The sequence below is a fragment of the Nesoenas mayeri genome, assembly GCF_963082525.1.
Source record: "Nesoenas mayeri genome assembly, chromosome: 20".
NCBI classification, from domain to species: Eukaryota; Metazoa; Chordata; class Aves; order Columbiformes; family Columbidae; genus Nesoenas; species Nesoenas mayeri.
In genome coordinates, this window is record NC_137569.1 from 9,493,237 (window position 1) to 9,514,898 (window position 21,662).

The 21,662-nt window shown below is 45.4% G+C and overlaps 1 protein-coding gene across 1 annotated transcript in view; it reads left to right on the top strand.

Moving 5' to 3' along the window:
* Positions 1-21,662, top strand: part of GALNT17 (polypeptide N-acetylgalactosaminyltransferase 17) — a gene marked incomplete at both ends in the record, with an annotated part of 202,446 nt that overhangs the window by 52,276 nt on the left and 128,508 nt on the right. The window lies entirely within an intron of this gene.

Sequence of the window (21,662 nt, forward strand, 5' to 3'; positions counted from 1 at the left end):
GCCACTGAAGACATGAGAAAAGGCTTAAAATATCAGAGTAAGAGCTCCTGAGCAGTGACACCCCTGCGCATCACTTTTGAAGGGAGCCCAGTGGATCTCGTAGCAATATTTTTCCAGAATGACCTTTTAAGATGATGGTGTTTACCTGCTGAGCACCACAGAAAATACTTTAAATGAGATGCCAAATAATTTTGTTAAGAGTGTGAGATGTGGTCAGTAGGTCAGAGAGGTTCTCCTGCCCCTCTGCTCTGCCCTGGGGAGACCACACCTGGAATCTTGTGTCCAGCTGTGGCCCCTCAGTTCCAGCAGGACAGGGAACTGCTGGAGAGAGTCCAGCGCAGCCACCAAGATGCTGAAGGGAGTGGAGCATCTCCCGTGTGAGGAAAGGCTGAGGGAGCTGGGGCTCTGGAGCTGGACAAGAGGACACTGAGGGGGGACTCATTCATGGGGATCAGTATGGAAAGGAGGAGTGTCAGGAGGATGGAGCCAGGCTCTTCTGGTGACAACCAGTGACAGGACAAGGGGCAATGGGTTCAAACTGGAACACAAAAGGTTCCACTTAAATTTGAGAAGAAACTTGTTGGGGGTGAGGGTGTCAGAGCCTGGCCCAGGCTGCCCAGGGGGGTTGTGGAGTCTCCTTCTGTGCAGACATTCCAACCCGCCTGGACACCTTCCTGTGTAACCTCATCTGGGTGTTCCTGCTCCATGGGGGGATTGCACTGGATGAGCTTTCCAGATCCCTTCCAATCCCTGACACACTGTGATTCTGTGTGATTCTGTGCTGTAGGTTTATCTTTATGAGAGATGGGGCTAGCAGAGCGTTCCTCAAAATAGCAAAGTGTCGTTTTGTCCAGGTCTGGAGTGAAATCCCTGATAAAAAAGAAAATGAACTGAGAGATTTAGATTCTGACAGATCCTTGTGTCATTAGGACAGTGACAAAGCCATTGCTTGGCATCTGCAAACCATTGAAATCATGCAGCAAGGGGATGCAGCTCCATGTCTCCAGCGTCCTGGCAAATTGTTAAGGATAGGAGAGCAGGGAGAGCTTTTGTTCCTTCACTTCTCCGCATGCCGCATGAATTTCAAGCAGCCACTCAGAGTTTCCAAAGCTGTCAACCACTGACAACAGAAATATTTGGATGAGTTTTCAAAGGAATGGAGGCCCAGCTTTCAGTTCCGCTGTTACGGTTCATCTGGACAAAACGAATCGCAGGTACAAATGGCACCTTTGGCTGTCTGATATGCAAATCCTGCTACAATGACAAATCCTCCGAGTGAGACCTTCTCTCGCAGTTACCTGAGCTTCTTATTTTCATTTCTCATCCAGAACTCTGACTTCTAGCAGAGCCAGCGTTACTTTGGGAGAATTAATTTGAGATCTTGGGGGGAAGAAAAGGATTAATTCTGACATTTTTAGGTTTGCATTGTGTTCCTCGTCGGTGCCACTATCCGTCATTTCATTGGAGGGTGGCGGAGAGGACAGAGCAGACAGAGCAATTTATTGAAATATGCATCATTTTGGAGCTGGGCTAATAATTCGGAGAGAATTTGTGGGTGCTGACTGCAGCCGCATAACTTAGTGGTTTTTATCTAATAAGTTCAGGAGTGTGCTTTGGTTATTGCTTGCTTTTTTCAGGATCAGTTGGCTTGTTATTCTAATATAGGTTCATAGGTGATGAAATAGGCTCGAGTTTGCTGGAGGATTTGAAAAGTTCGAGCTTTTTCTACTCCCGACTTCAAGATCCATTCGCTATTTTGTGCGTGCAGTTTTATGGCTGATTTTATGAAGGGTTTAATACAAACCATTTAAGTCAAGTGTCCTGGTCTCTGATTAAAATAAATTCAAGTCAAAGGAAATTAGCCTAAATGGCTTTGAAATTGCGGCATTAGTGGGGAAAACCTGTTGAAAACCCTCCAGCTGATAAGCATTACAAAGCATGTATCAGTTTTAACTGTAATAGTGGAATGTGTTTGGTTCAGCTAAAAGCTGGAGTGCCCATGGACTGTTTCTGGTAGCGGCTGCCGTGTGTTCTTTCCTTTTCATTTTCTCTTTTTTGAAAGAAAAAGATTAATGTGGTCAAGCGTCGCTCTCCTGGACACTGAGCTGTGCTGGATCTCATCTCTTAGTTCTTTTCCTGCCCCTGTTTTGTGACTGTGGCTGAAGTGAAGGGGAGCTTAGGGGACATTGGGCATATTTGTCACCTTGCTGTATTTTGACTCCCTGCACTTCGTGTTCGGCATCACTGAGGGTTCAGAGGTTTGGGTGTCGCTGCTCAGAGGGATTTGCAGGCAGGTGTGGGCAGTGAGGAGCATCCTGAGTCCGGGACAGAGCCGAGTGTGTCTGCAGAGAGTCCTGGGGGCGTTTGGATGCAGGTGGAAGGTGAGGGCTTTCCTGGGGCAGCGCACCTCACTTATTTTGATTTCACAGAATCCCAGAGTGTCAGGGGTTGAAGGGACCTGGAAAGCTCATCCAGTGCAATCCCCCCATGGAGCAGGAACACCCAGATGAGGTTACACAGGAAGGTGTCCAGGCGGGTTGGAATGTCTGCAGAGAAGGAGACTCCACAACCCCCCTGAGCAGCCTGGGCCAGGCTCTGACACCCTCACCCCCAACAAGTTTCTTCTCAAATTTAAGTGGAACCTCCTGTGTTCCATTTTGCACCCATTGCCCCTTGTCCTGTCACTGGTTGTCACCAGAAGAGCCTGGCTCCATCCTCCTGACACTCCCCCTTTCCATCTTGATCCCCATGAATGAGTCCCCCCTCAGTGTCCTCTTGTCCAGCCTCAGAGCCCCAGCTCCCTCAGCCTTTCATTTAAGGGGTTGTGGTGTTTCTTCGTGATAGTTTCGTTCATCATTTTGCTTGTAAAATGCAGTTTAATGGATTTTTCTTTTTTTTCCAAACCTGAGGCTGCTCATGTGGCGGGAAGGTAGAAAATCAGTGCTGCTGTTCACCACTTAAACAGTATCGGGCTTTACACAAGAGCGATTCCTGAAAAAGTGCTACTGATCATGCAAATACATGAAATATGCGTGTGGTACTGATACCATACAGAGCTGTGCCCGTCAGACCTTAGTCTTGAGCTTATTGCTACTGATTTTTCTCACCCTGGCCTTCTGCTCAGTAAGAAAGGTTGTGTTGGGTGTGCATTGCGTTTTTAGAGTGAATCAGAGAACATTTTGGATGGCCGAGAAAGCTACTCCTTTGGCAAGAATAAGGTCGCACTACTATTTTGGTGCAAGGGACTCTATTTCAAGTCACGCTACAGGAAAGTGTGTAATAAGATACACGTAGGCAACACACTTGTATCTTGCTTGAGTAGGTTTTGGGACTTTAAGATGAGATTCCTGTGTGTTCTGGAAAACAATTACTGCTTCTAGATTGGAAGTAGCCGGGGTGCTGCTGGCGGACTGCGGGACGGCCGCACCGGCCTCAAAAAATGAGCCGCAGAGATTGCTTTTCTTCAATTTTCTGCAAAAACTGTGAAGGACGAGGCTGATCTCTGAATTTTGTTGCTGATCAATTCACAGCATTTTCTGCTCGCTGATGAAGGATGGGGGCGGTTTAAGATGACGTGTTGTTTTCTTGATTAATAGTGAAGCGTATTTACATGGGATCCTAGGGGCTGCTAGCATTCCCTGCTTTGACACTAGATTTTATTCACCTCTGTCTTGTTCTGTGATGTGTGATTTAATGGGAACCCCTCCTACCTGTAGCAGGAAAATAAAAATTGCTGTGTTAGATCAGCCTGCCTGTCCATCTTATCCAGTATCTCATCTCCAATAGTGGAATTACCAGATGCTTCAGGTTGTATAAATCATATTAAGGCAAACGATGAAATAATCTGCCCATCTGGTACCTTGTCTTCCCTATTCTCCCTTTTCAATCCTATCTTATATAAATGTGGAGTTCTCATTATCTCTTTAAAAGTCAGTTCCTTTCTGGAATCCTGCTAAGCTCTGATTCAGTGGTATTTTATGGCATTATGGGATTAAGGAGTAGATTTAAGAAAAATAATACCCGCGATTGTTAGGACTATTGGATCACTGGGTGAAGATGACACATTCCTGCTGCTGCAGATCTCTCGGCAGCTGTTCTCGTGCAGGAAAGCTTCAAGGTATTAAAGCCAAGAGGAGCGATGGTGTAAGTGATACGCAGCTTCCACAGGTTGGTTTTTGTAGGTTTTGAGGGTTTTTTAGCAGGGAGACCTGACCCTTTCCTCCTGCGTGTGGGTCGGGCAAAGCTCGGGAAATCGTTGGTGTTGTGTAGGGTGAGCTCAATCTGCTTTTGGATTTTAGCAGCGTGCACCTGGTAATAGGTTTGGATTTGGTAGCTGGATCAGTGTCCTGGGTACCATCCCCTGCAAACCATCGCTAAGGATTAAACAGCCGCCTATCACTGACTTGATTTTAATGTTTCCCAGTGGTGTGTTTGGGGGTTGAGTCAGACTCATTACACTCGAGCGTCTCAAGTGACTGAATCACCCGTTTATTTCTGTAGCCGCCTTCCTTGGGAGCCTGGGAGCAGTTGGGCTTTTTAGCACCATCTGGCTTTAGCTGGTTTAATACCAGAGATCAGCTAAAACTCTGTGATACAGTGGAAAAGACAGAGGGTTTTAGAGAATACTTTGGGTTGTTCTTTGACAACTTAACTTGGAAGACCTAAATCCATTCTTGATTGATTTCTATCTCGTGCTGGCCCCGAGACGTCCTGGTCCTGTGCTGGATCTGCTCTCAGGGGCTTCCTTGGGGACTCCAAGACTGTGACAAAGTTCTGAGCCATGAACCTCAACTGTGCCCTGTGCTTTGCTCTGATGGGGCTCAGGAAACTCTGGAGGCTTCATGTCCTATCATATTCATTTCTTGTGCAGAAGAGCCAATCTCTTCCACTACGGAAATAACCAAAACCACCTGGTTTTGCGGGTGGCTTTGTCTCAGTTTTCTCTTGTACCAAGATAATGAAATGAGATGATTTCTCAGCCCATATTGTGACTTGGGCATGGACTGCCCTGTATGGTGCTTCATATATCTGCAATCACATTTGTCTTGTGGCTCATTTCTTCCCCAAAGTAGAAGACACACAACCTCCTTCAAGCTTTGCTTGAAGCAAAATGGTTTTTTTTGCCTATCGCCATGCCCAAATGAGAATGTTCTCTTTGGTAGACATGGCCAAGATCTACATATATTATTGCGGCAGGTGAGAAAGCTCTTTATTGGTGGTTTCCTTAAATTTTTAGGAGCTGGCACGTTCTGGAGTCTCATATTTGTGATATTCTGCCAGTTACTCAGTCACATCCTGCCCTGGGGTGAAATGAGTCCAAGCAGAAGGACAGCGCTTGAGATGACAAAAACAAACTACTTGAGTTATACCGGTGCTATTTGCTGGGAAATAGAGTTTCCTGACTGTTTATTTGCAGTCATTGCTGTTTATTGCGAGCAAAGGAGGTCAGAAGAGCTCTTTCTCTCTCGCATGCACAAGATGTGATTTTACCTTTTGCAAAGAGGCTTTTGTTTTATTTTAGCAGTCCCACATACAAACAAGGCAGAGGAAAAGAGAGACGGGATGTAGTGATTTTTCTCCATCAAATAACTGAAGGAAGAACTAACAAGGAATCAAGACAGTGTGAGAAAGGAAAGAAAAAATGACAGTGTTTCAGATGTGAAATTCTCTTTGAATAGTATGTGGGAATGTATTAAAAGACACTTTCATCTCTAGGAAAAAGTCAGGACTAGTTGTATATCTTCTCTCCTACTTGCTGGTTGTGATCTGCTCCAGTGTTGCGTGAAAAACACTCTTGCCCTTTTTTTTTTTATGGCTTCAGGCATAAAAAACGGACAAGTAATATTTTTCCAATACTTGGAAAGATGCCACCTGAAAATCTTCTGGGAGATCAAGCAGAGAAATGAAGCAGCGAGTATCAGTGCCAAAGCTCTGGCGTGAAGGAAACGTGTCTTAGAACAGGGCTCACCAAAAGTGGATCCGTTTGGCAGCTCAGAGACAGATTGCTGGGTATTTTCTGTCCGTATGTCCCATCCTGCCCAGTCTGTCCTGTCCCTATGTGGCTTTTTTATTCTGCCAGCCTGCATGCGGTCCTGATGCTCTCCAGGGTGTAGGAAACAATTCTTTTGCAAATATAATAGGCCCAGGCAGGATCTCTCAGCAAAGCATATTTTAATACAGATTTTGCAAGAGCCAGTGTTCTCCCTAAAGGCAGGCACGCATAATAGGGCAAAAAGCCCCTGTTTATATCTCCCCAAAATCCCGACCGCAATTTCCCTCCCCTGTTCCCCACTGGTTGGTACTGCAGGGTTTACAGACCACCCGACGCAGCAATACCCTTCCCCTTATCAGTCTGTTTAGGATGTGGATTCTTGGTACTTTGGCTGCACTTCCCCCTAAATTAACTTATCAATACAGGTGTCAGTATATGATCTGGGAAGAGACTGTGTGTTACATTAAGGATTCATAGTCTGATGTCTCTCGGTCCTTCCCCCCTGCTGGGGTCGGGCGCCAGGTCCTCAGTGATGTAAAAACAACAGTTCTTCCTTAAATGTTCCTCACAAGGGGAAGGCATGAAGTTGTCCTGGATGTGTTCCCTATCTGCTCTGGAGATCACAGGGGTAGGAAGACACTTGCAAACCCACCTTCACATCTGAAACAATTCAGTTTTTCTTTCTCTGGCATCCCCAAAGGCAGCACCCGCCTCCTTGGGGATGCCCCTGCAGCGCGGGGGGACTTTTCAGATGATTCGCACGAGAGGAAGAAGCTGCGTTATTGCCACCTTGTTCTTCCAATACTAATACAACCCGGCGTTCTATTGAATAAACACCGGTATCGATCTTTATTCCTCAGTGTGTACCAATATGTGTGTATGGAGACATTGTTATTGGACTGCCAGTAATTCTTTTGCTTGAAAACTGAGCAAATAAGGTCTCTAAACACAGGTATTTGTGGATTTTTTCTGCCTGCAGCTGTGGCCCATAGTACACAAGGTCCCACGCTGCCTTGGGCCATGTTACTCATTGCACCCCAGACTGCTTCCTGTAAAGAGATTTTAGACTTGTACAGTATTGCCATGAACTATATGTTGACCTAAAGAAATGGGAAGAGCAACAGTAACTCCAAAGTCTCAGAAAATATTTAACATTCAAACTTCTTTCCACAGGGACCAAAAGCCGTGCCATATTCAAATACAAAGCCTCATCATCAACAGCAGTGACCACTTTAGAATGATCCAGTTCATTGCACGCTGAAGCAACGTTGTTGGTCAGGAAACCAGTGTCTGGCATAGCGCTATTTGTAGTTACTTTTGCTTTCTCTGAGACTGCAAATAATAAGATGTAGACATTAACACCTCGTGAATACATTTAACTTTCCATTTAGCTATAGCTTTATTCAGCATGACTGTAGATAAGGGGAGCAGCAAACAATCATTGGAGCTTAAAGAACATTTTAAAAATAAGTACCAAGGCCCCATATTTGTTCTGAAACTGTTTGATTGATTTTCAGGGAATACTGTTTAATTTAATTGTCTTGATGCACCTCGTGCACTATGAAAAATCACCCGAGAACTGAAAAGCTTTAGGGTTTTATTTTTTATTTAAGCTCTGGACTGCGCTATGGACACAGGACAGCTTTATTGTTCTTTAATTTTGAATTAAAGGGGTTTGGTGTATGTTTTGACATCTGCGTGTGCTCTGTCTGAAGTCAGAAGAGCGTCAGAAGGTTTCAGTGCTTAGAAGTCGCAATATCTTCTTCAAAATCAGTGGTGAGAAAGCGCTTTTGGGAAAGTAGCTCTAGAGTGTGTTTAGTGAGAGCGTCTTCTTACTGTCGTTATTCTGCGTGGTGTAATTTTGAAATGGTGTGGCCATGGATTTATATTAATTGTACCCAATTTTTTTTTATGCAATACATTCCACTAATTGTCAATTTCCCCTTCCTGACTACAAAATTATCCCCTGTTCTTGGAAGTTTGGAACATGATGCTTTAGGGAGGACTTACATCTGTGAAGTGAGCTATAAAACATTTACTGATGTAAATGTAAGTATTAAATGCACATGTTGACAGAGAATTAGTATAATTCAACAACTTGCTTTTGTGCTCTCCTGAACTCCGGTGATGAAAAATACCTGCGTTACCATAAATACATCTGACTAAACTATACATCTGAAAATAAACGAACCAAATTAAGCTTTGGATACGCTGCTTTTAAATTGGCATCCAGAGAAATCAAAGCTGCTGTGTTTGTGCTCCCAATCTGCCTTTGTGTATTGCAGGGAGCTCTTGGTTGTGGCGGGAGCTTCTCAACAGGCTGGATATTCAGGATCAAACATGACAGCATTGGGGCTGAGGTCATTGATGGAGTTTTCCAGCGCCCGGGGCTCTGGGCAGTGTTGTTGCCCCCGGCTGTCGCTCTGACTGTGTGCGGGGGGACGATGACCCGGGCGGGAGCGAGTGCTGCCGACCCCGCTGCTGCCAAAGGACGGGACGGGCAAACACAGAGCGCCAACCCTTTGAAATATTTCAAGAGTTCGCTATTGAATTTTCCTTTTCTCTTTTTTCTCCTCTCCCCCTCCCCTCTCTCCTCTCTTCTCCTCTCTTCTCCTCTCTTCTCCTCTCTTCTCCTCTCTTCTTCGCTCTTCTTTCTTCGCTCTTCGCTCTTCTTTCTTCTCTCTTCTTTCTTCTCTCCTTTCTTCTCTCTTCTTCTCTCTTCTTCTCTCTTCTCTCTTCTTCTCTCTTCTTCTCTCTTCTTCTCTCTTCTTCTCTCTTCTTCTCTCTTCTCTCTTCTCTCTTCTCTCTTCTCTCTTCTCTCTTCTCTCTTCTCTCTTCTTCTCTCTTCTTCTCTCTTCTCTCTTCTCTCTTCTTCTCTCTTCTCTCTTCTTCTCTCTTCTTCTCTCTTCTTCTCTCTTCTCTCTTCTTCTCTCTTCTCTCTTCTTCTTCTCTCTTCTTCTCTCTTCTTCTCTCTTCTTCTCTCTTCTTCTCTCTTTGCTTCACCCCCTTTCCCCCTCTTCCACCCCCTTTTCCTCCCTTTCCCCCACTTCCCCTCTTTCCTCCCCTTCCCCCTTTTTCTCTCTCTTTTTCTCTCTCTTTTTCTCTCTCTTTTTCTCTCCCTTCTCTTCCTAAATTGTGGCTGTTCAGTAAATCCCAGACCGAGGGTCTCCTAATGACTCTTGCACACCATATGTGTGAAATAGCTCCCGTGCGTGGGGAGAAATGGGTAAGTGGATGTGACACTCGGAATTGCTCTGGCTTTTATGTCCCATGGAGCTGTCTGAACCCAATAACTTTATTACAAGAGCCCCTCGCAAAAATAAATCCTGTTCTACCCCTTCTGTTTTTACAACTTAGTAGATCATTTCTTGTTAGAACTTGCTGAGTAAATAACGTGCATTGAGAAGTGCCTGTACATCCCTCAATATTTTAATTGTAATACATATTTTTGACACCCTACTTCTGAAATAGCATAACGTTTCTGAAAAACACTTAATGGAAATAAGGCAGGTGCTTTAACAAACAAATTTTATGGAGAAATGTGGAGAGTTGTAGAGCTTTAATGATCAGAAAGAGTTTATGAGAATCTAGTGGGGTGAATCTGTAAACACTGAGAGAGCATTAGGTCTTTTAAGACGCTTGGGTAATAGAAAATGGTTCGGTTTTCCATTTGCTTCATAAACACAATTGATTTAATATTGATAATCCCTTTTGCAAGACGACACGTGCGACTGAATCAGCAAAATACAAACTAAAATAAGCAATTGATGAATGTAGCGTGATTAGGAAGTGGCAATCTGAATAGCAGCCTGAACACTTGCTTTCTTTTAAGCTTGTTCTTAATCTTTACAAAAGCCACATGAAGATCAATTCATTTCCTGGCGATGCTTTATGTTTGTGAGGGAAACATGTAGGAAGCTTGTTTGAAATCAATAATTGTAGCTTGTGGAATTTCTTGTCACCAGTTCAGAAGGATACACAAGGTTTTATTCTTTCCTACTTAAAATTTAAAGACAAAAAGCAGGACAGATATGTAAGAAGGAGCTGCAAAGGAGTCTGTGTGACTGGACTAAGGAAACTTGAGCAAGCTCGGACCTGCCTGTGTGTGTTCACACCAGAAGATTGTAATGTGATTTGTAACGCATTATATTTCAACCACAGTGCTTTGTAGCCTGATCACGAGTAAATCATTCAATCCAATCAGTGCACCATTGATCTGTAAGAATTCACCTCCCAGGTTTTCAGCGGCATTAATACTCAGTGGATGTTGGGGCAGCAGAGCTTGTGCGGGGCCAGGAGCGGATCTGTGAACAGCTGCAGGTTGCAGGAACAAAGAAAAGCCAGATCTTGGGTGTATATTAATGTGTTAAGCTTGGCTGTGCAGGTGAGAGAAGATTTGGTGTTAGGTCTTGTGAGAAGTGGATGTAAGTCGGATGGTATTTGTCAGAATGAGAGGGAAGAACACTCCTGAGCTTCCCTGCTGTGTGGTGTTCAGGTGTAGGCCTATTAGGAAGGTGTAACCGTGCCTCACTGCACGTATTTCCATACAAATTACAGAATTATGGAATAGTTTGTGTTGAAGGGCCCTTCCCAGCTCCCCAGTGCCCCCCCTGCCATGAGCAGGGACATCTTCACCAGCTCAGGTTGCTCAGAGCCCCGTCCAGCCTGGCCTGGGATGTCTCCAGGGATGGTTCAGCCACCACCTCTCTGGGTACCCGGGCCGGGCTCTCAGTCCCAGCGCTCCCAGCCGCTCAGGACTCTGTCAATGAACACGTGAGGCACAAATCACCCGTTAATAATGAATGACGAAAGGAAATACACCAAAGGCTGTACGACAACAGAATTTTCTTAAACCCATCTTTGCAAGAAATTGGAAGCAGTCTTTCAATGGCTAAATATAAGGGGACATTAGGACAAAACATGTTTTTATTAAGTAATATCTTTAATTTAAAGACAACTCTCAGCAACAATAGGTTAATAATTAATCTTTTCTTTTTTTTTTTACTTTCAAGAGTTACACCCTTTTGAAAATTCTGTTTGCCATCTCTACTGGTCAGAAGCAGGTTCTTCAACTAAAGGCTCCCATGGTTTCCTCTGTATCATTTTTCTTGCTGGGAAAGCTCATTTTTTGGGTCTAACTCAGATCAAGTTTGTCATGGCCACCACTGCCTAAAAATGGCTAAAAATGCATCTAACGAGGCAGCCAGTACATGCACCTGAAGTTGCAGTAATATTATGTGTATATATATATATATGTCTATATATATATATATCTATATATATCTGTCTGCTCTGGGGGTGTTGGGGTGAGAGAGGAGCTGACTTCAAGTATGTCAGGCTTTAGATATTCCTGTCAGTGTCTCTGGTGGGGTAGCAAATAAACCTATAGCCTAAAATCATGTTCTCTGGGTTTAGGTAATAGGAAAGGACTTTCTGGAGGGTCTGTGCTGGGTAGCAGTGTCTGTTGACATTTGGATCTCTGCAGATAGAGGCAGTGAATAGGCAAAGCAAAAAGGTCTGATACAGCTCACAGGGCATCTCCGGCTCATCACTCAAAATCACAGACCTGGTCTTCTTATTCTTAATCCTGTAGCAATTCAGCTCTTGTTTGACTGTCTCTTGGTATTACTAACTGGTGTTACGGTTTTGCACTGGGATAAGCTGGCTGACATCTCTTCTCTACACTTGGGCTCTGAGTTGGTCCGTTTTGTCTCCCTGTTCTGCCTCTTGCATTTTCTTTTGCCCGAGGTGGACAATGTTAACAGTACAAAAGTTGTATTGGAGCAAATTTAACCCCAGAGAACAGTGGTGGTGTGGATCTGCATCCGTGGAATAAAGGGAAACCGCTGGCATAATGAGGTGAATGTTTGGCCTTTTGCATTTATTGCACCAGAAAAACAATTGTTGCATGAAAAAGTGGAGTACGGACCGTGTGGGACATCATCGCATTTGAACTCTATCACTAAATACCTATGAGGTCCTCGGGTTTATTAAACTCTCCATGCTTAAATGTCCCATACCATTAAGGAGGCACCAATATTTATAATGAGTTAATTGCATTAACTAGTGCAGGGCTTTGCCAGCTGGGACTGAGCAACACCCTTCAGCTGAGCCTGATCTAATTCTGACAGGGGTTAAATAAACTTACACAGTGATTTCTGTACATAACAGAAAAGGTTTAAAAACCTCTTCATCTTCCCAGTTCATAAACCTGTCAGCAGAGTGGGTTTGTTATTATAAAAAAAGCAGAGCTATCTCTAAAAATCCGTTGTGCCTTTTAGGTTCATCATTTTGATACCAAAGGCTTCATTGCACCCTATGTTCCAAGCAGGACAAGTGTTGGCCACTTTTCTTATTCATTGCCCCAAGGATGTGCTGGGGATGTCAAAATCTGGAGTTCCCATGAGATCTATTCTATAAGACGCTCATACGGTAAGGCCATATACCAAGGTTTTCATTAGAAATTTGGCAGGTAAGGCTCACACCAGTGATGGTTTTATACCAACCTGCCTGGGCAGAGCTGTGGACTTGTTGGTTGAGTTGGTTGGTGTCATTGTCACCCTGAAGCCACCGCTCTGGGGGCTCTGATGGGGGAGTATGGGCTGACTTCACTGGATGATCCTTCTGAACCTTCAATGTAGGTCTGCCTGGGATCAAGGGAGAAAAAAGGCATTTCTACCTGCCTGAAAAATCGCTGCATCAGTCTGTTTTATGGACAGAAATATACTTATGGACAGCGGGGTGGAATTAATTGTCCTTTGGCAGCATCAGTGTCTATTCAGTGACCTCGATGGGATCTTTCACTTAGGTTGTAGCTATCTCTTAATTAGCCACATCTAGTAGTGCGTCTACACGATCAGCTATGTGAGCAACACACACATATGCTGTTAATTTACAACTTTACGTTACTGCCTTTCATCTTCTGATCTCCGAGCAGGTAATTGGTGAGGATCTGATTGCCCCGGTGCAGCAGGGTCAGCGTTCCTCCTTGACATTATTCAGTGTACACTCTGTTTGGAGGGACTGTTTTAAAACAAACAGGCAAAAATTACATTGTTTTAATATATATTTTAAAATATTATTATTTTTATTATTATATCTTAAATTTTCTTCCCTTCTGCTGTCTTTGCCTGGGATGACAGAAAGATAACAGACTGGCAGAGCCATTGCAGCAGGACATGCGGGTTTTGTTCCTGACCTCCTGTCCCCTTGGGCTTGACCACTTAATTTCTGCGTTCCCTCATTTGGAGCAATTATTATGTTAAGTTTGAACAACTTCATGTAGTGCTTAAGTCATTGATGCTTTAGTTAAGGGGAGAGCAGCCTTTTGCTCCACCAAAAGAGCCCTGGTGCCTTTACTCTGTAATGGGATGACATTGTTGGTACATCGTATTTGGGGAGATCTCTGGAAGTGCAGTTTTGGGAACTCAGAGCTTCCCAGGCACTGAGAGATGTGTTGATAATTCTTTTAGTTGCAAGAAGTTTGCTTCAGTTTGACTTTGTAAGAGCTTAGTGAACCAGTAATCTATGTGATAGTAACTTTGGGGAGAATTCCACTTGATGTGCAGAAATTCGAACCAAGTTGTCTCTTACGCACCCTTAGCTTTAATGGTGCAGTTTTATATATCACTGTAAGAAAGGCGTTTAAAAATGTATGAGCTTATTAAGTTGAACTCTCTCTCTGCTGCTGAGCCACGTTTTATAGGAAATTCTACAAAATCCTGTAAAAGCTGTGCCAGCACAGTTGAGCACTTTCATGACGCTAACAGTGTTTCTGAGGGCAGTAAGTAACAAGAATCGTTTATTCTACTAATCAAAAGGATATTTGCCTATTTAAATATTCAAACCCTCAAGCCTTCTACAAGAATGAAATGTCAGGAAGGGATAAGCTTCTGATAAGCACGTTAGCTGGATTTATTTTATGTGATGGCCAGCAAAACAGTGATTAATAACTATACTTCAGGAGCTGGTTTGGGGAACTACTGGGTGCTCAGACTTCAAAAATGTGTGTGTGATGGGAAACGTAACCACTCTAATGTGTAGGAGAGGAGGAAATCTTTGAAAACTCATCATCAGCATCTTCTTTTATGAACAAGTGTGGTCTTCATAATCAGAAGCACGAAAATCAAGTCTTTTTCTACCCCATCTTCTTCCCTTGGCACGTGGGATCTGGCTTCCACTATCCATTTTGTGCCACTGTACAACTGGCACAGATTTTCATGCCTATTTCTGTCTGCTCAGTTCACGAGTGTTTATTATGGCTGATCACACAAAAAAGATGGAGGGGGTCTAGTAGGATCCCCATTAGTAGCTATAGGGGTGGACTCAGAGGATGTGGGGCCCTCTGTGGGCCACGGGTGTTCACCCTTCTCCACGGCAGTTCCTGCTGTTGGCCTTTCTAAAGGGCACGTAGAAGGGATGTCACCTTCATGTGGCACGGGAGAATTGTCTCCAACAGCCCCAAAGGACATTTCTGCAAAGATGAGGAATGGCGTAGTGTCAAAGCTGATGACGATGGAGCTATTAAATAGATACACTGGTCATCAATCAGCCTGAGCCCCTTCGCGGCGGGTGCAGAGGGTTGTGCTCCAACAGCCTCTGCCATGTGTGGCCATCGGGGTGTTCCCCAGCGTAAGAGGATAACACGGTGCTGTGTGCTTCCAAAAATTACCTTGTGTGATACTGCCTAACCCTTACCTGTGCCCAGCCGGTAGTCAGACCAATGATATTTCTCTGATGACTGTTAAAAAGCAGCCTACTGGTTTTTTGTTGACTTTATTTGAGAAGGACCTTAAACCAAGGGCAGGCAAGTGATAGGAGGCTGGGGGGGACGTATCTTTCCTCTTATTATATTGTAAGACCCTACACAGATACAGCTGCACTGCCTTTGGTTTTCCCTCTGTCTTTGTTGTTCTTCAGGTTATGGGTCAGATCCATGTTTAAAAATCAAACTGCAGCCTGGGGGAAGGTGGTTGTCCTCTCCTAAGCTCTGGCTTAGGCCTGTGGCCTTGCCCACGACCCCTGTGTTCTGCTTCTTCCCTTGTGCCATAGGGCACATTTGAGACCTTCCTTTCATGAGCAGCTTTTGTTTTTCATTGGCATTTCTTGAACTTTCTGTTTGTCTTCACTTGCTGTTGTGTTGGCGTTGCAGACAGTGAGGGGTCGGGTTGAGCGCGGGGTTGGGACCAACCTTTGGTTTGTGCTGATGGGGCTGGGGTGGAGATCAGCCTGGGGCATCATTCACAAAGCGCAGGGTGAACGGCCACATCCGCCAGCAGAACCTTTGCTTGTGCTCCAAACTGTGCCCCTCGTGGCGAAATGTTGTGTCCATGGGGTTCCATACAATGCAAAAATGTGTCTCGGGACAGATGGTGAGACTGTTTGACCCGAGTGTTTCCAGGCACGGAGTGTGGGGTTGGCTTTTTCTCTACATTCCTTAAAACTGTGGTTTAAAAATATTGTCTGTGTTCGGAATCTGCAGCAGCAGATGCTTTTCCCTTAGTGGTGTTGTTCCCATATCTCTCTAGCACCTGGTACTCCTCCCAGTTCTCCTCCTTCTGGATCTTCTCACAAAACCTCTGCATGTTGTTGCTCCCTCAGCAAGAGGCTCTAGGCTGTGAGTTTGGAATGGTTTATTACAAATACATCATAGGAAAATCAGGTAACTGATGGATCTTTTTCAAATAGCCTGGTTTTTTATCTAGATCCAAGTATTACCTTTCAAACATTGCACATATTTGAAAACCAGGGCACATCTGACCAAAACAGGCTTGTCAAATTTACGGAGTTCTGCCTCCTCACTGGAGCTGGTGACAGCTATACTTTCTGCTTAATGGTATTTAATCTCAAATTAAAACTTCCGCAGGCGTATTTATGTTGAAATTGGAGAAAGGGAGCAATACAAAAGGCACAAGGTAGGAAAAAAGGGATGGTCTCCAAGATTGGAGGTTCTGTGCAGAATAGATGTGTGTGCTGTCAGGAGTGCATGCTTGAGCAAGGACTAGCATGGAAGATGGAAGATAATTCCTAGAGCCAGTGATCTGTGTCATCTTTGATCCAGCATCTGGAATGAGTGATTACGGGATCTCTCAGTACGAGCAGTGTTTGATTTCTGCTTTGTGATCTGGGGGGGAAAGCAAGCTGCTTTTCCAGTGAGAGGTAGTGGTCCTGTTGTCTGTGCTTATGGGCTTTGAAAAAATATAATGTAATATTGTCTCTTTCATTAGTGTTTTTTTAGGCGGGGATGTGTTTTGAGTTTGGCTCTCGGTTGTCAGACACCGGACAGTTTGATTCTAGATGGTTTATAGAAATGGCTCCATGCTCCAGGAAACAGTCGATACGTATTAATTGAGTGATAGAGTGAATCATGTTAAATCACTGAGCACAAAGAAGTGGTTTTGCAATGTTACTTGCCGTTTTGTGGCCTCTGTGCTCCAGGAGAGCTTGTGGTTCCAGGTTATTTTTCTGCCCTGGGATCATGAAGCAGTAAATGATACGATATCCCTTTTCTGTTACCCAGACAGCCAGTAAACATCCTAATCTCACTTGCTGCACTGAAGAGCAGATTTACAGCTGTGTGCTGAGCATAAAACAAATGACGGAGGGGTTGAAAGGCAGACTCCTGCAGCAGACAAACCTACCTAGTAGGGAAACTTCATATTTTTTGTTGTTGTTTTGAAATTGGCTGACTTGATTAATGCGGCCTGATATATGACAAGCTGTTCAGCATAAACTCAGCTATATTTCCCCTTCCCTCGTCTCCCCTTCTTATCCTTCATTTGTTTCTGAATGGCTTCTCACATAAAGCCGTAACTGCAAAGAATTCACTGTGAAAAATGTGCTATGTAAATATATTTTATTTCATAGAATCCCAGAATGTCAGGGGTTGGAAGGGCCCTGGAAAGCTCATCCAGTGCAATCCCCCCATGGAGCAGGAACACCCAGATGAGGTTACAGAGGAAGGTGTCCAGGCGGGTTGGAATGTCTGCACAGAAGGAGACTCCACAACCTCCCTGGGCAGCCTGGGCCAGGCTCTGCCATCCTCACCCCAACAAGTTTCTTCTCATCTTTAAGTGGATCCTCCTGTGTTCCAGTTGAACCCATTGCCCCTTGTCCTGTCACTGGTTGTCACCAGAAGAGCCTGGCTCCATCCTCCTGACACTGCCCCTTTCCATATTGATCCCTATGAATGAGTCCCCCCTCAGTGTCCTCTTGTCCAGCTCCAGAGCCCCAGCTCCCTCAGCCTTTCCTCACACGGGAGATGCTCCACTCCCTGCAGCATCTTGGTGGCTGCGCTGGACTCTCTCCAGCAGTTCCCTGTCCTGCTGGAGCTGAGGGGCCACAACTGGACACAAGATTCCAGGTGTGGTCTCCCCAGGGCAGAGCAGAGGGGCAGGAGAACCTCTCTGACCTACTGACCAGCCCCTTCTAACCCACCCCAGGTCCCATTGGCTTCCTGGCCACAAGGGCCCAGTGCTGGCTCATGGTCACCCTGCTGTCCCCAGGATCCCCAGGTCCCTTTCGTGCATTTCCGTGCACGTTCTCCAGGTTGCAAATTGGAGCTTCGTGTAGAATAAAGGTGTTGGACCGTGGGAGGTGCCAGCGTCCCCGTCCGCAGTGCTGTGGCTCTGCACCCACCCGTGTCCCGGTCCCCTTGCGGGTGGGTGGTCAGAACACCAGGACCTGGTCCGTGGACACCCCAGGCACAGGTTTGTGCTGGGTCTGTTGGCTGCGGTTGGTCTGTTTCTGAAGTGAAAAAAGATGCATCTGAACCTTGGATCAAGAATGGAGGCAACCCCCTTTCTCCTCTATGTAAGGGCAAGCGGAACTTATCAATGAGAGCTCAGTGAGGTCCCTAAATTAAACCCAACACCATCAATTATGTTTGCCCCAGCCTCTCAAAACTTAGAGTTTTGTAAGTGTGATTTAATGGGGTGTAGGCGAGCATGATTTAATGGGACATAAAATGCCTGTTACTTTGATAATCTGTTGGTCTAAACGAGAGGCAAAACTGTAAGTGATCTGTTTCTTCTTGATATTGATTCCTGAAATTTCGACATAAATCCTGCAGGCAGGGGCCAGCCCGGGCGAGGAGGATTTAGCAGGGAAAAAGCCATTGTGTAAACCGCACCTAATGAGTTTACCGGCGGTGGCAAGTAAATGGCGTTCTGTGCTTTTACCAGTCGAGTGCTTCTCGTTGAGCAAAGAGCAGATTGTGGGGGATCAGCTGCATTCTGCCTCTATTTTCTCCTACAAGTATTTCCAGATATTGGTGGCTCTGTCGTGGTCCCTGTGCAGACATGTCCCCGGTACATGATGGGGAGAACTTTCTGAAATGGCTCTTTGGGAATGATGGAGAACTGAAAGTGAGGAACTTCTTAAAATGAGTTTCTGGTCTTTAACCCTGTGGGTAACTAATCACCAACAGGAATGAATTGTGGTGGTCTCTCCATTGTGTTTCATTTAAACTTAAAAGTTTTCAGTGTTCCCTTGGAAATCCAACTCACCGGACCGAGACTTGCTTGTGGACAGAGCAGATACGGTCTGAGCTGAGCGGTAGAAATAAAACTTGAAATTCTCCTCATAGAAGACATGAGGAGCTGCAAAGGTTTTCCAGCCTACATAAGAAATGGATTTGCTTTGGTATTAATTCAAGTTCTAGAAAAGCTTGGCAGAAATCTCAGCACAACATGTTTATTCCTAGAGCTTCTTGTTTTCCTTGTGCTGCTGAGCCTCCAGCTCCCATGAGAACCTTCCTGAATATCACATTTATCTCATTAGTTGCTGATCCCCTGGGACAGCAGCCCACGGCCTGAGCTGAGGACCACAGCTGTGCTAGAATCCAGTTCTGCCCTGTGCGTCCCCCTTGAATAATTAGTGAGATGTGAATCCTGGATTCAGAAGGATTTTGGCCTGGGATCTGCATTTTGAAGGTACTGTGCAGCAAGCAGCCGAATTCTTCCTCGCCTGAGGGCGCTGGCTGTGGGCAGAGGGACGAGATGTGACCCAGCTGGGGTTCGACAGCCCGGGCACCGCTTGGGACTGGCTTTCTGTGCCGTTCCTATGGGTTGTGCTTGCAATGCTGGAGGCAGCACAAATATCACATCATCTGTCTTCCTGCCTTACCCAGAAGAATGCTGAGAAGAAACAAAACCAAACCACCTAACAACCAAAACCCCAACACAAAGTTCTTCCTGGAAAGGGCTGTGGGGCATTGGAACAGGCTACCCAGGGCAGTGCTGGAGTCACCATCCCTGGAGGGGTTTAAAAGGCGTTTAGATGAGGTTCTTAGGGACATTGGGGTAGTGTTTGAGTTGGGTTAAGGTTGGACTCGATGATCCTGAAGGACTTTTTCAATTGAAATGATTCTATAATTCTGTGATTCTACCCTTCCCATCCCACATACTCATTATTCCTGCTGTTTCTAACAAGTTCTCCGCTGGCCTTTCTAATTATGTTCAAGCTCAAGCATGGTTTTTTATTTTATTTTATGTTTCCTTTTCCCCCTCCCTGCCCCCAGCAGAGCCCAGAAGCACCAGGTGTTCTCCTGCACACATGCAGGAATATTGGTTACCACGCCAGCTTGTCAATAACAAACCACTGCGCTGGATTCGGATGGCTGTGGTCAGAGAGCATCACACGGCCCATGTGCGGAACACTGACAAACTTGAGGTTAATTTGTTTTTCAATTGCTGCCTTCCTGCTGGTGTGGTTGCAGCCAAAGCCACCGGAGAGCGCGGTGTTCATGCAAAGCCTTTGCTTCTCTCCTCCTGCCTTTGGAGAATTGCGTCTTTGTGCATATGAACAATGTGGATATTTGGCTGCCCACTCGGCCCGGACTTATCTCCTCTCCCCGTGTCTTTGTTCGCCTGTCCTCAGCAATGAGGGAAGGAGGACAGCGATAAGAGTGGAGCGGGGCGAATACGAATGAGCAGGAGATGAACCTCAAAGGGCTCTGATTTGGATTTTCCTCCAAACCTCTTTGATCAGAAACCGAGCGCTTTATCCCCCCGGAGCGTGCCCTGGGGAGGCTGCCCAGAGGTGCTCGATGATTAAAAGGAAACACTCTTGCTCCTGTGACCACCTTCTCTTCAGCTTAGCAGGTATCAACATCTATCAAAAGCAGGTTTTTAATCTTGGAGTCATTTTAGTTTGACTTTCATGGCAGGATTTCAGGGTCAATTGTCACTTTGCCCCATCACAACTGTTCATTTTAAAGAGAGATCTTCCCTTAGGAAGATCCTTTTCGGCAATTGGTATGCTCTCTCTTTTAGCGAGCTTGGCTTGCTTTAGGGTAGACAATAGTTAAATCAAGAAATAAAACCTTGTTTTTATCCAGCATCCTTCTTTAACTACAGAAGATTCATAAAGAACTGTGTTTTTGTGAAAATCTTTGTCTCCCAAGTCTCATTTTGGAGTCTGAAGAACGTCTGCTGTTGCCTAAGAAACACCCAGCACAATTAAATAGAGTCATTGTTGGCGAGTCAATGAGCTTGAAGCGACGCAGGGATGTCGTTCGCACGTTCCGTCTTTCTTTGCTTATCTGGGCAGGATTCACTCCGTAAACGCTCATTGTAATTCTGCGAACACCGCTAATGTTGCATGTCTAATCTGTCATGAATGCGGACGGGGAGCGGGGACGCTCGTTTTCTGCTCCTTCCCTTGCACGTGTTTATTGTAGGGAAAGCCGGAGAGTTTGATTGAATTGCTTGAAGTAGTGCAAGACAGCCTGTTTGCTTTCTGCGAGTACTTATTAAGTTTCTGGTTAGGATGAAGTGTGGCATTAAAACAACGTCTGTATTTCCATGAAGAAACATCTTCCTCATAGAGCCACCCTAGTTGTGCTCCGTGGGTGCCCTTGCCCTTGAGATGGGTGTCGTGTGAACCTGTTGCTTGCGTGGTACACAGAACTGGGCCTCAGCAAGCGCCCAGCCACAAAACCAGCCCCACTTAAGCAATTACTCCTGAAACACAGAGAGATGAGCGCAAGTTTTCATTGTTAACCAATCCTGGCTGTGAAGTACAGACAGCAGTTCATGGCACCGCTGTGCTGGGGTGCTGCAGAGACAGGAATGTATTTAGAAGTATCAGCAAAGAAAGCTAAAACATCTATTAAGACGATTTAACCAAGGGTCATTTCATATTCGTTTCATTCCAAAGCAAATGGGAAGAAAATTCACAAGTGCTGTTTAAGGACAAAGCTCATTTCTGAGCACTTATTAATCTTGAAACAGAATAGGAGTGTGGCGTTTCACTTTAAATGGTAAAGCCAAAGCCATTTTCACTCTTTTAGAGGCTGCTTTTTGTTACATACATGCACGGATGGGCAAACACAACCTCAGGTAAGTGAACTCTGGATTTGCGCCCTGCCCTTGGTGCTCTGGGAGCCCAAAGGGTATTCTGGGAGCCCAGAGGGTGCTCTGGGAGCCCGGAGGATGTTCTGGGAGCCTGGAGGATGCTCTTGGAGCTTGGAGGACACTCTGTGAACCTGGAGGATGCTCTCAGAGCTTGGAGGGTGCTCTGTGAGCTTGGAGAATGCTCTGGGAGCCCAGAGGGTGCTCTGGGAGCCTGGAGGGTGTTCTGTAAGCCCGGAGGATGCTCTGTGAGCCCAGATGGTGCTCTGTGAGCCCGGAGGATGCTCTGGGAACCCAGAGGGTGCTCTGTGAGCCCG